We start from the raw sequence: 15,335 nt of genomic DNA on the forward strand, positions 1-15,335 counted from the left end.
ACTTTGCTGTCTGTGTTCTCTGCTTGTTTTTGATTTTCTTCAGCTGCGTTTTGATTTTTTGGCTGAGTCTTTGTACTGTAGGTGTTGTAAACATTGGTTGCGGCTACGCGTTATATTGTTTGTAATTCTTTTCCGTAGTTTTATTTGGTGAGTCGGCCGCGGTGGTCGTGCGGTTCTAGGCGCTGCAGTCCGGAACCGCGGGACTGCTACGGTCGCAGGTTCAAATCCTGCCTCGGTCATGGATGTGTGTGATGTCCTTAGGTTAGTTAGGTTTAAGTAGTTCAAAGTTCTAGGGGACTGATGACCTAAGATGTTAAGTCCCATAGTGCTCAGAGCCATTTGAACCATTTGAACCATTTTTTATTTGGTGAGCGGACTATTATTTGGTGAGCGGACTATTATTTGGTCTGTATAACACGTGTCGCCGGGCCGCTAAGTTTTAATTTTGCAGTTGGTTTGATGAAGAATGTATAATTGTACCTCTGGCCGTTGGCTTTCTGGAACGTCAGGAAGCGGGGCGGACGGGCGTGGACCTCAGAGGTAACACCCAAAACCGCAGCGGACCGAAAACGGAACGGCGACGCTCCAGAAGACCGCAGTGAGCGGGTGAGGACCGCAGGGAGAACACCTGGCAACCCAGACAGAACTCAAAACGCACCAGGCCGAAGATGGAACGCCCTGGAGCGGGACTGTTGGGCGCTGACCGTAGAGGGAACGCCCAGAACCGCAGTGGACGGAAAACGGAACGGCAACGCTCCAGCAGGTCCCAGCGAGCGGGTCGGACCGCAGATGGAACGCCTGCAACCGCCGGTGGAGGGGAAAGGCCACATACACAGATACTGAACCAAGTCCACTCACGGAGCAGTCACAGGTCGCACTTGATGAAGGTTACGAGCTACGTTACCTCAATATCGTGCAAGAACGATGATGACGTCGGGCAGAACAACTGACAACCCAAGATGTCATTGTGACTAGTGTTTACAGGTACTGAGTACAATTACAGTATTCCACAGGGTGAAGCACACAATCGCTTCTGTGATAATAAGTTGTAGCTACCAGTCTGGTAAAGCGGTGGTTTTTTTGACATGGAAAAGACATGCAAATTTCTTCTAGACTCATATCAGGGCACTTTATAAAATTAATGAGGTGGTTACCTATACCTTTGTGCCCTCCTGGGATAGTGATTTGACACATAACGTTGTTGTATATTTTTATTCTATATTTTGAGCACAATTTATTCGAACTGTCGTTGTTCATAATCACATTGCAGTTTCCTTCGTAGTCTTCATGCTTTCAGAAAAAGTGGTCTGATGTTAAATTATCATGCATCTCTAATTTGTTGTACATTCCAGCAAAATATTGCGTTATATTCAGCTCTGTGAGGTAGTAGTCGTCTGCAAAGAGCTATCGCAGTATCCTAGGCAGCCATTTTAGAGTTAACTAATTCAATTTTATATGCTTCAGCACTATTATTTTTGTATTTCCTCGAAACGATTTCCAGTACTTCTTTGACTATTTTTTCCGTCAAGCATCTTGATGCCACATTTTTTGCTCCTATTTAAGAGCAATAGTAGCTTCGCCTTGCTGCTGTGCGCTGCAAAGGTAATGTCAGAGGAGGGATGTGAAGACTATTGGAGGAAGCTATATAAAAATTTTCTGCTACCACAGAAAACTGATATGTTGCAGCTATCAGAGTTTCTTATGTATTCTAAGGATGAAAGATGGCGCCTTGTAAACATGCTTGAACTTCGAGTCCAATCTGTTTACACATAAAACTGTGGTTATACTTTCTAAATTTAGAATGCTACGTAAATTTAGAAATCTGTATAGTGGATGCCAGCTACTGGAGGTGTCAGTTACTGTGAGGAGGTGTTACCTACTAGGGGTGACAAGTACTTATTCACTACCATGAAAGAAATCATAAAAGTCTCCTATTTACGATGACCAAAATGTGTGTATTGTACAGCGTAATTCAAAGTAGCCTAATCTAGATAGCTGAAACCTGGGCATCCACCATTTCGTATCTACACGAGAATAGCATACGTAATTTTCAGTGCATTTTAAGCTGTAAGTTAGATCTACAGTAGTGTTAATGTGCATGTTTTTGCAAACAATTTGATGTGTTTAATCCGTGGTACAATTTTCGAACGAAAGTCGTCTATTACTCTATAATTTATTTAAGTAGTGTAGTCTAATAAGTTATAAAGATAATTTAGATGAAGAAATGTTTAAGTTGAGGTTTAAGTGAGCTTGAAAAGTGTGGTATAGCAACCAAAGATTTGTGATTAACGACTGATGCTTAAGCTATAAATTTATGTCAGTAGCGCCAATATGCAAGCAGAGTGTGTTTTAGAAGTAATAGTGATATTTACTTTGGGGATTAACTGTACTTGCAAAATTTTACATATTTTGAGATATACTTTTAATTTCTTCGAATTTTCGTAGAGGTCTGTAATTATACTTACATATCTTGATGAGCAGCTTCCATGTGTTTGTATGTTTCTGCACTTGATAAATGATAATTTTATCAAAGAATTTGTTTTCGTGATATCGACTCTGTCATCATCTTTTGGAGATGTTATGTCTCTGCTATTGTCTTTGGCCATGTGTGTGTGTGTGTGTAATATAGTAGTAAAACACTGAAATGTTACTTTTTTGAATAATTAATAGAATATGCCCCAATTTTTTAATTAAGGCTAAAATACATTAAGATTTTTTTTGTAAATAAATTTGTAAAATAAGGAAAATCGAGAATTAATGTAAGGAATTATTTTTTATTACTGTTCTCGTAACGAATGTTTCAGAGAAATGTTTATCTATCGAAACCAAAGAATGTTTAAGGCAGTCGCCGTAATTTGTTTTTGGATTACTTGAAATCAGGAGCTGTGATCTCTCTCTCTCTCTCTCTCTCTCTCTCTCTCTCTCTCTCGTTCGTTCGTTCGTTCGTTTCCGATAGCTGTTACAAAAATGTAAGTGTCGCTCTGTAACGTTTGGTAAATAATTAATTTAATTTCAAAAGCCAGGTTTTAATTAAGACTGTCCTTTCCTTTTTCATTAATTCCACGTATCAAATGATTATGCTACATTTTAGAACTTTTTCAGGCTGTAGCGAAGGAGAGCTGCCGACGAATTGTTTCGTGGCCACAGCCGAACACTACTAGTGTTCAAGCGGCTATTACTTTAACAAACTGTTATTTCAGCGTCTCTGAGTTATCTTTAACCAGTCTTTTCTATCAGTATCCGGGCGATGTAATTGTGGTGTCACCGCCAGACACCACACTTGCTAGGTGGTAGCCTTTAAATCGGCCGCGGTCCGTTACGTCGGACCCGCGTGTCGCCACTGTCAGTGATTGCAGACCGAGCGCCGCCACACGGTAGGTCTAGAGAGACGTCCTAGCACTCGCCCCAGTTGTACAGCCGACTTTGCTAGAGATGGTTCACTGACAAATTACGCTCTCATTTGTCGAGACGATAGTTAGCATAGCCTTCAGCTACGTCATTTGCTACGACCTAGCAAGGCGCCATTATTAATTGCTATTTATCTTGTGATGCATGTGCCGTCAGACCGATGTTCACCAATTATGGATTAAAGTTAAGCATTCCAGCAGCTACGTACTTTTCTTGCTAGTATAATTACTATACCTGTTACAGACCTCACGCCATCCTGCGTGAGCTTAAACGCGTGCCTTTCGGCTACCTCGTAGTGGCTTGGCTGTCTCGCCAAGTCACAACAGTAATTAAACAAACTGCGTAATTTTTAGATCGGTCACTGGCCTCTAAAAAATGTCGTCGGTCAACGTTCTCGTCGGTCTGATGGGAATCTGATGCTGGTTGTCGGAATATATAATTTCGTCATCAACAAGTAAAAATTTTCTATGCACCATTTTACCATTTCGGAAGCATTGTCGCCAGTAAAAGCAAGAAATTAAATATTACATTATTACTTTTTAAAATACCACTAATATTAAATTGGCTCGCAACGTGGGGCTAGAACAAAATATTGTATGATGTTAATTGATGCTTATTTGTTCTGTTTTTCATGAACCGACTGCATTGCTAGAGACAAGAAAAAAATTGATGAGGGCTACACGAAACATAAATGAAATTACCTGATGTAACGGAATTAAGACAGACTCCAAGCAGCCACACAGAAGGAAAGGTATGGTTATTAACATGTTACCAGTTGCCATTGCTTTCGTAGTCTGCAGCGCGTAACTCATTTAATTCATGGTCAATTTTGGATTTTCTGCATTTTGCGTAGGTTTTAATTGCAGTAGGCATTGTTGCTAAGCACTGTACTAAGATGGCTACTTTTCCGCTGCGCGCAAGCGGCATGAAAACGAATGATAGCGGAGTGTTTTAGGTTCAAGCATCCATATCGTCATTTTAATTATACAACAATTATTTTCTGGTTAATTTACCCTAGTTATTCAGTGTGTTATTAAGAGATTTTATTTCAAAGTGTATTTTCAATTTGTGTGATGACAAACATAGGTAAACTTGAAAATATGGATTCCGCAAATGATAGTGTTTCTGTAAATAACGTCGACGGTGGTAGAATCCGATGCTCAAAATGTGGAGGCAGAAGCTAATACCCAGGCACAAGCAACTGAAAGTAACGAGCAAATATCTCCTCCCGACATTGATCCATTTTCTCTGTTATTTAATAAAATTGCTGAGATGATTAATGTGCGCGATGAAGCGCTTGCTTCACGCATAAATACTACTCTTGCTGAGAGAGATGTAGCGCTGACATGTCAGATCACTCAGATAAATGAGGAAGTAGTAAAAGAAATTAAACACTTGTTTAGCAACAGTAGCATCCGAAATTACCAGCCTAAAGGAGGCATATAAGAATTTACCAGAAACTGTTTCCAAACTGCCAAACAATTTGGAAACAATGCAGTCAGCACAGAAGACGATGGAAGATATGATTCACGAATTAACACAACGTGTAGATAGCCTGTCCGTAAAAACAGAAAACGTGTTAAAAACCAGGCTAGACGAGCAAAGTGAAAAATTAAATACCGAATTCGCCAAATGGCTTGAGCAGAAAGACAAAATGCTCACCGAAAAAATAAATTTAAAATTGAAAGGTGCAATACAACGCGCTGGGAGCGAAGCGATGGCTGAACTCGGCACGGCGAAACAAACGCTGCGTTCTGAAATAGACCACGTAGAGGACATGATACATCATGACTTTCCACAGCAACGAGACGAAGTTTCGTCACAGGTAAGAGAAGTGCGACGAGCGGTGGAAACTGCCGTCACGAGAAGCACCGACTATCGATACGCAAATGCAGGACGCGTGCATAGCAGGTCCACAAAGCCCTGGGACATACTTTGAACCGCATCAGCTCTTAAACCCCGGTGTATAACAATCGCATAATGAGATGGGAGCAGGTGCAACCTTGACATAAATCTTTCAGGAAAAAGGCCTGTTGAAACACAGACAATTTGACGCCTTTATCCCAGACAAGAAACAAGTCCATCACGCATTTTTTACACCTTTATTTCGTAACGTATTGCCCATGTCCCGGAATGAGAGGAAAATAATACAATTCGTCGCCTCACATATACAAGGAGACGGTGCTTTATGGGATACCGAAGCCGCAGAGAACTGTATACATTATGAAGAGTTTCAAAGGCTTTTCTTACTAAGTATTGGTCAGTGGGCATACAAGAACGCCTTAGCAAACAGGTCTTCAGACCCGAAATTAACAACCCAAAGCAGGGTGGACTTAGGAAGTATTTTGAAAAATGCATTAATTTAACGAGATACTGGGACGAGCAGGTCACGCACAAAGATGTATTATGTATCTTGAAGGCAAAATTGCCTGTGCACATTAGGGAAAAGCTAATTACAGCCTCTGATGTTCAACTTGAAAATTTTTTGTCAGTACTAGATACCATGGACCTAATACAAGAGGATGCGAAAAGCAGCACTGGCAACAGTGACTCTCAGTCCGTGTATAAGAACGGAGACGGCCACAGTAACAGGCGTAACGGCGGGTCGCGAAGCAACAGAGGCACGTCGCAAACCATACACTTACATCAAAACAGCATCAGTGGTGGTCCACAAAGCGGACAGACATTCTTTCAAAGAAAGAGATGAAATAGTAATCAGTAGCATCCCGGTTATCAAAGTAATGGAAACAGGAACCGACAAAATAACAATAGGAATCAAGACCGCAATAATCAATGGTCGCAGAATAATCAAGAGCAAGGTACGCCAGTAAACCAAGATAGGAATAACTACCAGTAGGGCGCCCGGATGGTCGACGTGGTTGAAGCGCCACTGACGACAACGTCCGGGGCGTCAAACTAAACGCGACTGTATCGAGCTCCCTGATGCCAGTCGCGGGACGGAATGGGGGCAGTAGTTAGAATGAACAGATAAACATGCTCCAGTATAACGATCAGATTCACATCCGTCAAGAGTTATTTAATGAGGTAGACAATAATATTGAAGGTCCCTCGGAGTACGTACGAGCTGCTATTCAAGCAGTTGTGGGAGGTATTCCCACGACATTGATTTTAGATACCGGTGCAAGCGTAAACATGATAGAAGCTAATTTCTTTAAAAAAAATGAACTTAGTCTGTAAAAATTCCGACTCTGACAGTTCATAACTGCGTGGTATATGGTGCTATTGGTGGCAGAGGCCATACCGTTATGTTGCAGGCACGGATAGGTATAGAATTCGAGAACGGAGCTGATCAATGCACGTTTCTTGTCGTGAAAAATTTAACCGTGTCCTGTCTCGTAGGCACGGAATTCATGCAGGAACGGGACGTAAGGATCGAACTCTCGCATGAAAAATGCCCTGTAAGGTTAAGAGGTGAAGAGTTATTTTTGAATCTGATAAAGACAAAAGCGAAACACAGCAGACTGTGCAAAAGAATACAAGTTATAATTATCAAGAATTGAGTGCTATGGATGCAAGACGATTCACAGTATACAGAGCTGGCACCTGAACTAACGAACAGTGGGCAAAACAAAATAGACTCTTCGCTCATACGATGCAAATCCGATGGAGCAAAAACCTTATCGGATGAACAAAAATTGGAATTATGTTTGTTACTCGAGAAAAACGTCGAGGTATTTTCATCAAAGCCTGGCGTGATTAAGAATTATGTTTATCGGATGGAAGTCTTACCACATAAAACTTACTGCCAAGCAACCTATTCCGTCCCGTGGTCCAAAAGGGAGGCTGTGAAACAGGAGCTTCAGAAGATGATACAGTGTGGTGTGATAGAGCCTTCCCTTCCGCCATACAGAAGCCTATTATTAGCTGTGGACAAGGCTGGTGGAGGGGTCGACCTTGTTCTTGATGTACGATCTATCAACAAAATAATTGTTCCTGTGAGAAAGAGACCAGAAGTTTTATCATCACCAATAGTTTCAGAAGAAATATGTTCAGTAAGGATATTTGCACAGATGCCAAAGTATTTTGTATTTTATCTACCAGTCTGTATAGTGACTATAGACACTCTTTCTATTTTACTGCTGAACCTGTCATCCTATTGAAGTCTATTGTATAAGGAAGAACGTGTACTAATGTACCAAAACTAATGGACATAAATATTACCAATGATACATATGTACAGACAGCATTAGAAGGCGATAAACTACTGACATTTGTTTGACATTAGAAGCAATAATGATCTTTTAGTATTAAGTAGTAACTACTGCCAAGTAGTATTAAGTAGTTAGAAAGTTTTTCTATGTGTTGTCATGAAAGTATATATATGTTGTCAAAAGTGATTCTATGTAATGAGAAATTGTCACTACAACACCAAAACTGTGAAATGTGGAAATGATGACTCAGTATTTTGTCAGTGAAAAGATTATTTTCAGCACTAGTTATATGAAGTCTAGAAATTTGATAAGTTTATTATGGAAGATACTTCTGTATAGATCATTTAAATTACAGGATAAGGGAAAGTGATAAAAAATCCAAGTGAAAACTATAGTTATGTTTTCATAAGTTGTTGGCTAGTACAACCGTAAGCAGATGAACTGTTGCCTGGAACTAAGTACATATAGAGCAAGAGACAGCAATATTTGGTGTAACTAGTTATCTTGTGGTAAACATATTTTTTTAAGTTTTATTTCTATTGAATAGATATGTGATGCACTTATACATTGAATACTACCAAGTAAAGGACAATTCTCTGGTTACACTTGTGCTATGTATATGGTGACAATTGAGCTGATCATTTATTGAAAGGAAGATGTACATGTCAGGTAATAACTATACTCAAACTGTAAATATTAGTATGTAAGGAGCTTGAAAGATAACATTTCTGGTATGTAAGTCAAGCAGAAGCTAGTACAAGGTGCTATTGGACTGATATTTTATTTAGTGTGTGAATATTTATGCCTATGGTAATTTCTTACCTATCTATGTGAGTTGATATTAATTATATTTTGAATTAGATAATTGCTATGCAACGGTATACTGGCACAATTTCATCGGCATGATCCACTAGATGTTAAATGATGTGACACCATGAGTTATGTGAGTTTATGCGGAGCAGGAGTTTAGATTTTTGCCACATGCGATTTCGGAGGCATGTGTTAATTTCGTGATCGTGGTCTGTGTTGTTTTGATTTTGTTTGTGCTTTGCTCGTTGCCTTCCGTATCTAGAATAGGATTTTTTCGTGGGTACATGGTAACATGACGATAACCTAGGTAATGGCACGCAATCTATAAAATATAAAAAGAGGGAAGTAAAGAATTATGTGAACATCAGATCACGAGCTATGCATTGTAACGAACAAGGTTAAAATTTAAAAAAAACGCCCGCACACACACACACACACACACACACACACACACACACACGAGCGACACTTTATTCATGTGAAGTACCCCACTTGTAAGAAAGACACATATAAAAACTATGTCAGTTAATTTGTGCAAGAAGCAAATGCGATCCAGGTAACGAACAAATTGGTGTGGATAAGAAAAAGTGACTTATTTATTTGTGAGTGTTTTTTTATAAATGAAGACTGCGACGTGAAATGGTGGACAATGGTCACAATAGGGCACTCAAGCCAGTGACTTTGTGAATCCAAGATGTATAAAGTAAAAAAGGTTACATGAAGTGAAAAATTAATATGTCAAACTCACCGTTGTGAACTGCACGCCAGCCAACGCAGTGAGAAGTCCGGTGCACATGACTTGTCTTCGGTGTGTACACGTACGATGACACATGTATTCGCACACAAAAGTGACTTAGTGAACTTCTAGAAGATACTATTGCGTTGGCGAGATAATGGACAAGTAAAAAACTGCCTCGTCGATAAAATACAGTGTAAAAGCGTGCCTAATTGTCACCGCACACAAACTTTGCAATTATACACTGAGTGAATTTTTTTTATGTAACAATTCTAATCAGTGACTCTGCAGAGATGTTCTTGAAATGCCTGTGGTGAACACTAATAAAAGCATAAGCGACTACTGTTTGTTAAGTCAGCAGTCAGGAACTCGACTCACTTAGTTTGAAAATACGCCCTTATCTGTAGACAGTGGTGCCAACCTCAAACTACTGGTAAATAAAGTTCCCTAAAGATAGACCTGGATCGCAAGAAAAATACACACGGAAGACAATAATAAAAGTGAAATCCATTGTACTAATCAAATTTTTTCTCTAGGGCAGCTGCAATACTTTACTAATTTTTGTAGAGCTGATGCTGCTTTGCTTTGATTTGCATGTATCAACAGTCGCAGCCGGTCGGCACGTGTATGGAGCTAGCAGTAGTGGGGGCGTGGCCAGCCGTTCGTACGCTTTCGAGCTACGATGGGCATCTAGCTGAGCAGCGGATTTCCTGGAATCGTCGCCAGAGGTCGCCGCACGAGGCAACAGTCCCGCCTCCTCAACAGAGCGCGCAAATCGAGAAAGTGTGGTGTGTCAATCGGCCGCGCCGCGCGTGTTACGTAGTTCTAGACACGTGCGCCCAGATTATTATTAAAAAACAAATCAGTAAAAACGGAAAAGAGGTAACAAACTCAGAAAGAACTTATGTCTGTAGTACTCTATGTATATTTACTAAAAGTTTATAATCATTTTCTAAGAGATAAATGTCTTTGAACAAACCTTAAAAAACAGGTACTCCAAGACAGTAAAGTGTAAAGTGTATGTACCAAACATTTTCTCTAAAAGAACTGCCAAACGGACAGTATATGTTGTTAATGATTCTGTTGGAATGTGATATTTATTTACTCCTCTGTAACACAAAGCACACTAATCTTACCACAGCTGAACCTTTCATCATCTCTGGGAGATGTTACGTCATTGTCATTGTCTTTGGCCATGTTTTGTGTGTGTGTGTGTGTGTGTGTGTGTGTGTGTGTGTGTGTGTAATATAGTAGTAAAACACCTTCTTTCTTCTCTCCTAAAATCGCGTCGCAGTTTGAATGAGAAGATCATCTATCCTTCCCAAAATCTGGTTTGGCTATGTTCATTGATTGTGGTGTTTTACATCAAGCAGATGATGTTTAGCAGCTGTTCAAAGGAAATACAGTGCGTAGAAGCTTTAAAGAGTCTTAGTTCCGATTGGTAAACGTGTTAGAGAGCCATAGTTCCGACTGCAGGAGTTCGGTTTATAATTAACCTTCAATAGTCCAAATCATTTGTAATAACTGGGTAGGTAGACCATATAGAAGAGGAAGGAGGCAAAGTGACTTACTTTGCCTACGTTGTTTTGCAAAGGATATTTATTGCTGAATGGCGGGTAATCTGTTTTATGTCATAGCTTCCCACAAACCAGGCACGTCACTGTTGTGAACAACGTATAGTGTGAAAACTAGAGCGACCCAAAGTCAATAGCTAAAACCGCAGTAGAGAGCGTGCATTTCGACTACACTGAACGTGATATATCGGCACTCACTAAGAAAGTGGGAACAATTTTTTACAGTGATATAGTCACAGAGAGTTTCAAGCCCAAGGTAAGATCCAGAAAGCAGGGCAACTGCTGCACTCGGTCATCCACGTGTCATGGATTTGGTACCATTAGACGACCTGCTGACAAACCCACCAGGTCCGAAATTTAGAGGGATAATGGTCGCACCAATGTGTTTCCCGCGACCTCTGGAGTCAAGGCAAATAAAAATTCAAAAATGTGCCACAAAAATAGTACCGTTACTACTCTCCAAATCTACTTGGGTGCAGTGGTGGGATGTAACAGTAATGAGGTAATATATCATTGTACTTACCGGTGGCATGTGAGTTTGTCTAGGTCACGAGTCTCCTGAAAAGAGCGGTGTAAGTTACAGGTTTGTAGAGAAATAGCAGAGCTCGTGGAGGAAGTGTGGGAGGTTTACTTAGGTTAATTTGGCTGGTATGTGCGTGGAAGTGTGGTTTCAGACAACGTCGGCTCCAGGAGGGAGACAGCGTGCAGGGCATCAACGTAGTGCTGAATCGTTAAGGAATGTACTCCAATTTGGACATGTATGGGTTCTAGGCTGGTAGTTGGTGCGTGAGTAGTTCTGTATAATATGTGGGTATGTTGTGTGGTGTCGTGCAGGTAATAATGCGTAGTATGGGCATTTCATTGAATCCATTTAGGTCAAGAATAACTACAGTAAAGCACCCTCAGAGGTTAGGATATTCAAATAATATCATCTGGGGTAGAACTGTTTTGAGGGCAGTTATGCTATGAATGGTTACCGTCACCCTACAAGAAGCCCATAAACTGACATCATCAGAGTTTGGCAGGGTATTTGGTATGGATATTTATGTCAGTGGCAACAACATAGCTGAAATAGGTGCAATATATATAGGTGAAGATATGTGTAAGGATTATTGTACAGGGGTTGGTGTTTGGTTACGGGTTAGATCATTTTGCACGATAGATCTTAATGATGTGGAACGAGTCATTTTACATTCACATCGCAAATGAATTTGTACCTATGGTTATATTCTGAACATTTCTAAGTTTTTTTATTGCAATAAGGAAAAAGATATACAAATGTAACCTACTAATTCCTACGCACAACTGTTTGCACATTAAAATAATAGAAATTCATCTATGGAGTAGGAGGAGTTGTCAGGACACTTTCTCAGTTTGTTTTCAAATTTTACTTTGCTGTCAGACATTTTATGTCACTGGGTAAGTGACCAACAATTTTTGTTGCTGCATTGTGAACCCCTTTTTGTGCTAAATACAACCTTAATGCGGAATAATAAACATCATTATGCCTTCTGGTATTGTAATTACGTACCTCACTGTCCCATTTAAACTGTAGAGAATTATTTACAACAAACATCATTAGGGAGTATAGATACTGTGAAGCAGTAGTCAGAATGCCCAACTATTTAAAGAGATGTCTACCAGATGATCGTGTGTGAGCACCATATATTATTCTTACAACACGTTTTTACGCAATGAACACGCAAAATAAATTAACTTACTAATTTGTCTCTCCCCAAGATTGGCAATGATTGTAAGTGGAAATTTGGGTGAACCAAGTTGTTGTAGGAGTTCCAAGGCATGCTTTTTCCGATTTTAATTCTCGTCAATATGGATCCCTAAAAATTTAGATGTTTCCATCCTATTTATTGTATCCTCACCATGTGTTACACTTGTCACTGGTGTACTACCTCTAGATGTGCAGAACAAACTGTTGTATCTTTTTAAAACTGTGGGTGGGACTATTCGCAGGAAGCCAATTAAAGATACTTTTAAGAACTTTTTCTACCATTTCTTCTATCTCTGTACGTGTGCTTGGGTTAATTACGATACTACTGTCATCTGCAAAAAGAACTACTAAAGCATGACGTATGCTAGACTGAAGACCGTTCACAGACCGGGTGTAAACGCTATACGCTGCAAGGAAAACCCTGTTAGTAGAACACAGATAACTGATTAAAATGTCTAGTAACACGTTTGTCTATTTTCTACTATTGTCCTAAAAGATAATAGTTCATCTTGGGAGAATGTTTTTAGGCAGATATACACTATACAGTTCACCCCGATTAGACGTGACCTGAGTAAACATTATGCACGTAGACTGTAAGAACCCGTTAAACTGGACGAAAACACTACGGGATGCCTTCTTCGACCCCTCCCCCAACGCAGGCACACTCAGGGAAGCAATCGATTCGTGTTGTTGACATCGAGAACGTGAGTCACAAACACATAGGCAGCTACAGCCTGAGTAGTTGAGTCATTGTAATACACCGATTGTTGGCAGTAGTCCAGTTACTTGTGTAGACGTTATTGCTACTCTGTTAAACGTTAGGATGGAAGGGAGATTTACAATTGCTGAACTATGGAATATTCATTTAATTTATGGCGAGGCAAAAGATGTTGCGAGAGCAGCTGTTCGAATTTATCGAGAATGCACCCCGCAACGAAGACTTCCTGCACGACGGACATTTCTTGCTGTTCACCAAATGTTTTTATCATCAGAATTCTCTACCATTAGTCGATTGCAATTAATTCGTGACGAAGCAATGTACTTGATATTGCCTTTTCACATTTCATTCTGTATGCGAAACGTATTGTCTGTTCTGATATGCTTTCATTTTATTATTAAATAAGTTATGATAGTATATAACTACGAGTACATATTTAACTTGCATATATTGAGAGATACTGGCTCTGTACTACCCCACCCAAGCGACAGAAACCCTCAACGCGAAGAACGTGCATTGGAATCTGATGCCCAAATGCTGAACCGTATCCACTAAGATCCTTCTCTGAGTACTAGAAGCATCGCCCGCCTAGTGGGTGTATGGCACACTGTAGTTCGTAACACTAAGAAAGAGGAGCGTATGAGGCCTTAGCACATTCAGTCTGCATAAGCGTTGGAAGAGCAAGATTTCCCTTCGCGACGAGAATTCTCAGAATGGTTTCTGTTACAAAGTGTATAGCATGATTTTCTGAACAAAATACTCGTCACAGATGATGCGACGGAATAACTAATTTCCATAAGATGCACACTTGCAGTGTACACAATCCGTGCCAAGTAGTAGCAACACATTTACAGCGCCGCTTTTTCGTAAATGTATGAGTGGGTATAACCGATGATTACGTTATTGGGACTTATATTTGAACTGATCTATTGACTGCTAACAATTGCGTAACCTTCCTACAGGAAACATCGCTACCATCTTCATTGGAAGATATTCCGTTAGCAAAACGTCGTAACATTTGGTTCCTCCACGATGGTGCTCCAGTCTACATTGGTCACAGAGTACGAAGATTTGTGAATAGATGATTTCCAGAACGATGGATAGAACGTTTTGGTTCTCGTATATGGATAGCACGCAGTCCTGTTTTAAATCAACCGAAGTTTTATTTCTGGGGCCATTTGAAGAACTTATATAAACTCTACAAACAAATTATGTGGACGAACTTATGCAGAGGACTTTCGAAGCATGTGTGTGAACGAGTGTGACGAAACTAAGTTCGCCGTAATGAAGCATCGGTCCAATCTAATGGTGGGCATTTTGAAAACTTATTGTATGATTGAAAATGTGTTTTTAAAATGTAGTTTTCATTTTCGTACTGAAGGAAAATAATCATAACTTAATTTTCGTTTTTGGTATTGTTATAAAAAGAGGAAACAGATGATTGTAATTAATGGCAACGAATTAAATGGTAACTGGCTGATTTTGTACTAAGGGAAACACATTTTATTTGATGCTAGCTTTTCTTTACTACCACGACCTTCGTTATGGTAACGTTGTAAAAGAGAAAACGTTTGGTTAAACCTAATTCATTGTTTACGTAAAACCCATTACACGTTCTGGACAAACCAACGACTGTTGATATTGCTTCTTTCGATAGCTCCTGAGCTCTGTGCCGCGTCGTTGTTCACATCCAATGTTGACATTGCTCTAATACTTCGTCTGTTACCTTTCTCTAACCACAGCACCGATGTCGTTAATACACAAACAAGTTCGTGTATCGTCAGTTGACAACCTAAACAGAAAAACATCTGCTATCAATACTACAAATATCTGTCTTTTAGGAATACAAAAATAAAGAATACAGTAGAACGATATTTAATTAGACTTTATTGTCAATCACACCGAGATATACCGTCTGGATAATTTTGGCAGCATATACCGTTTACACTCTGTGTATAAGGAACAGTAGTGGACCAAAGATTGAACCTTGGGGAGCCCCATTCGTGCATTCTCCCCAGGTACATTTATGTCCCTGGACAATAATTCTTGGATTAGAATGTACAACATTCTGCATCCTTTAGGTTGCATATGACATTATCCATTGGTTATATATACCATCACTCCTATAAAACCTCAAATCATTTAGGAGAATACTGTGAGTCACAAAGTAAAAAACCTTAAAGAGTCT

The sequence above is a fragment of the Schistocerca piceifrons genome, chromosome X (genome assembly GCF_021461385.2).
Source record: "Schistocerca piceifrons isolate TAMUIC-IGC-003096 chromosome X, iqSchPice1.1, whole genome shotgun sequence".
NCBI classification, from domain to species: Eukaryota; Metazoa; Arthropoda; class Insecta; order Orthoptera; family Acrididae; genus Schistocerca; species Schistocerca piceifrons.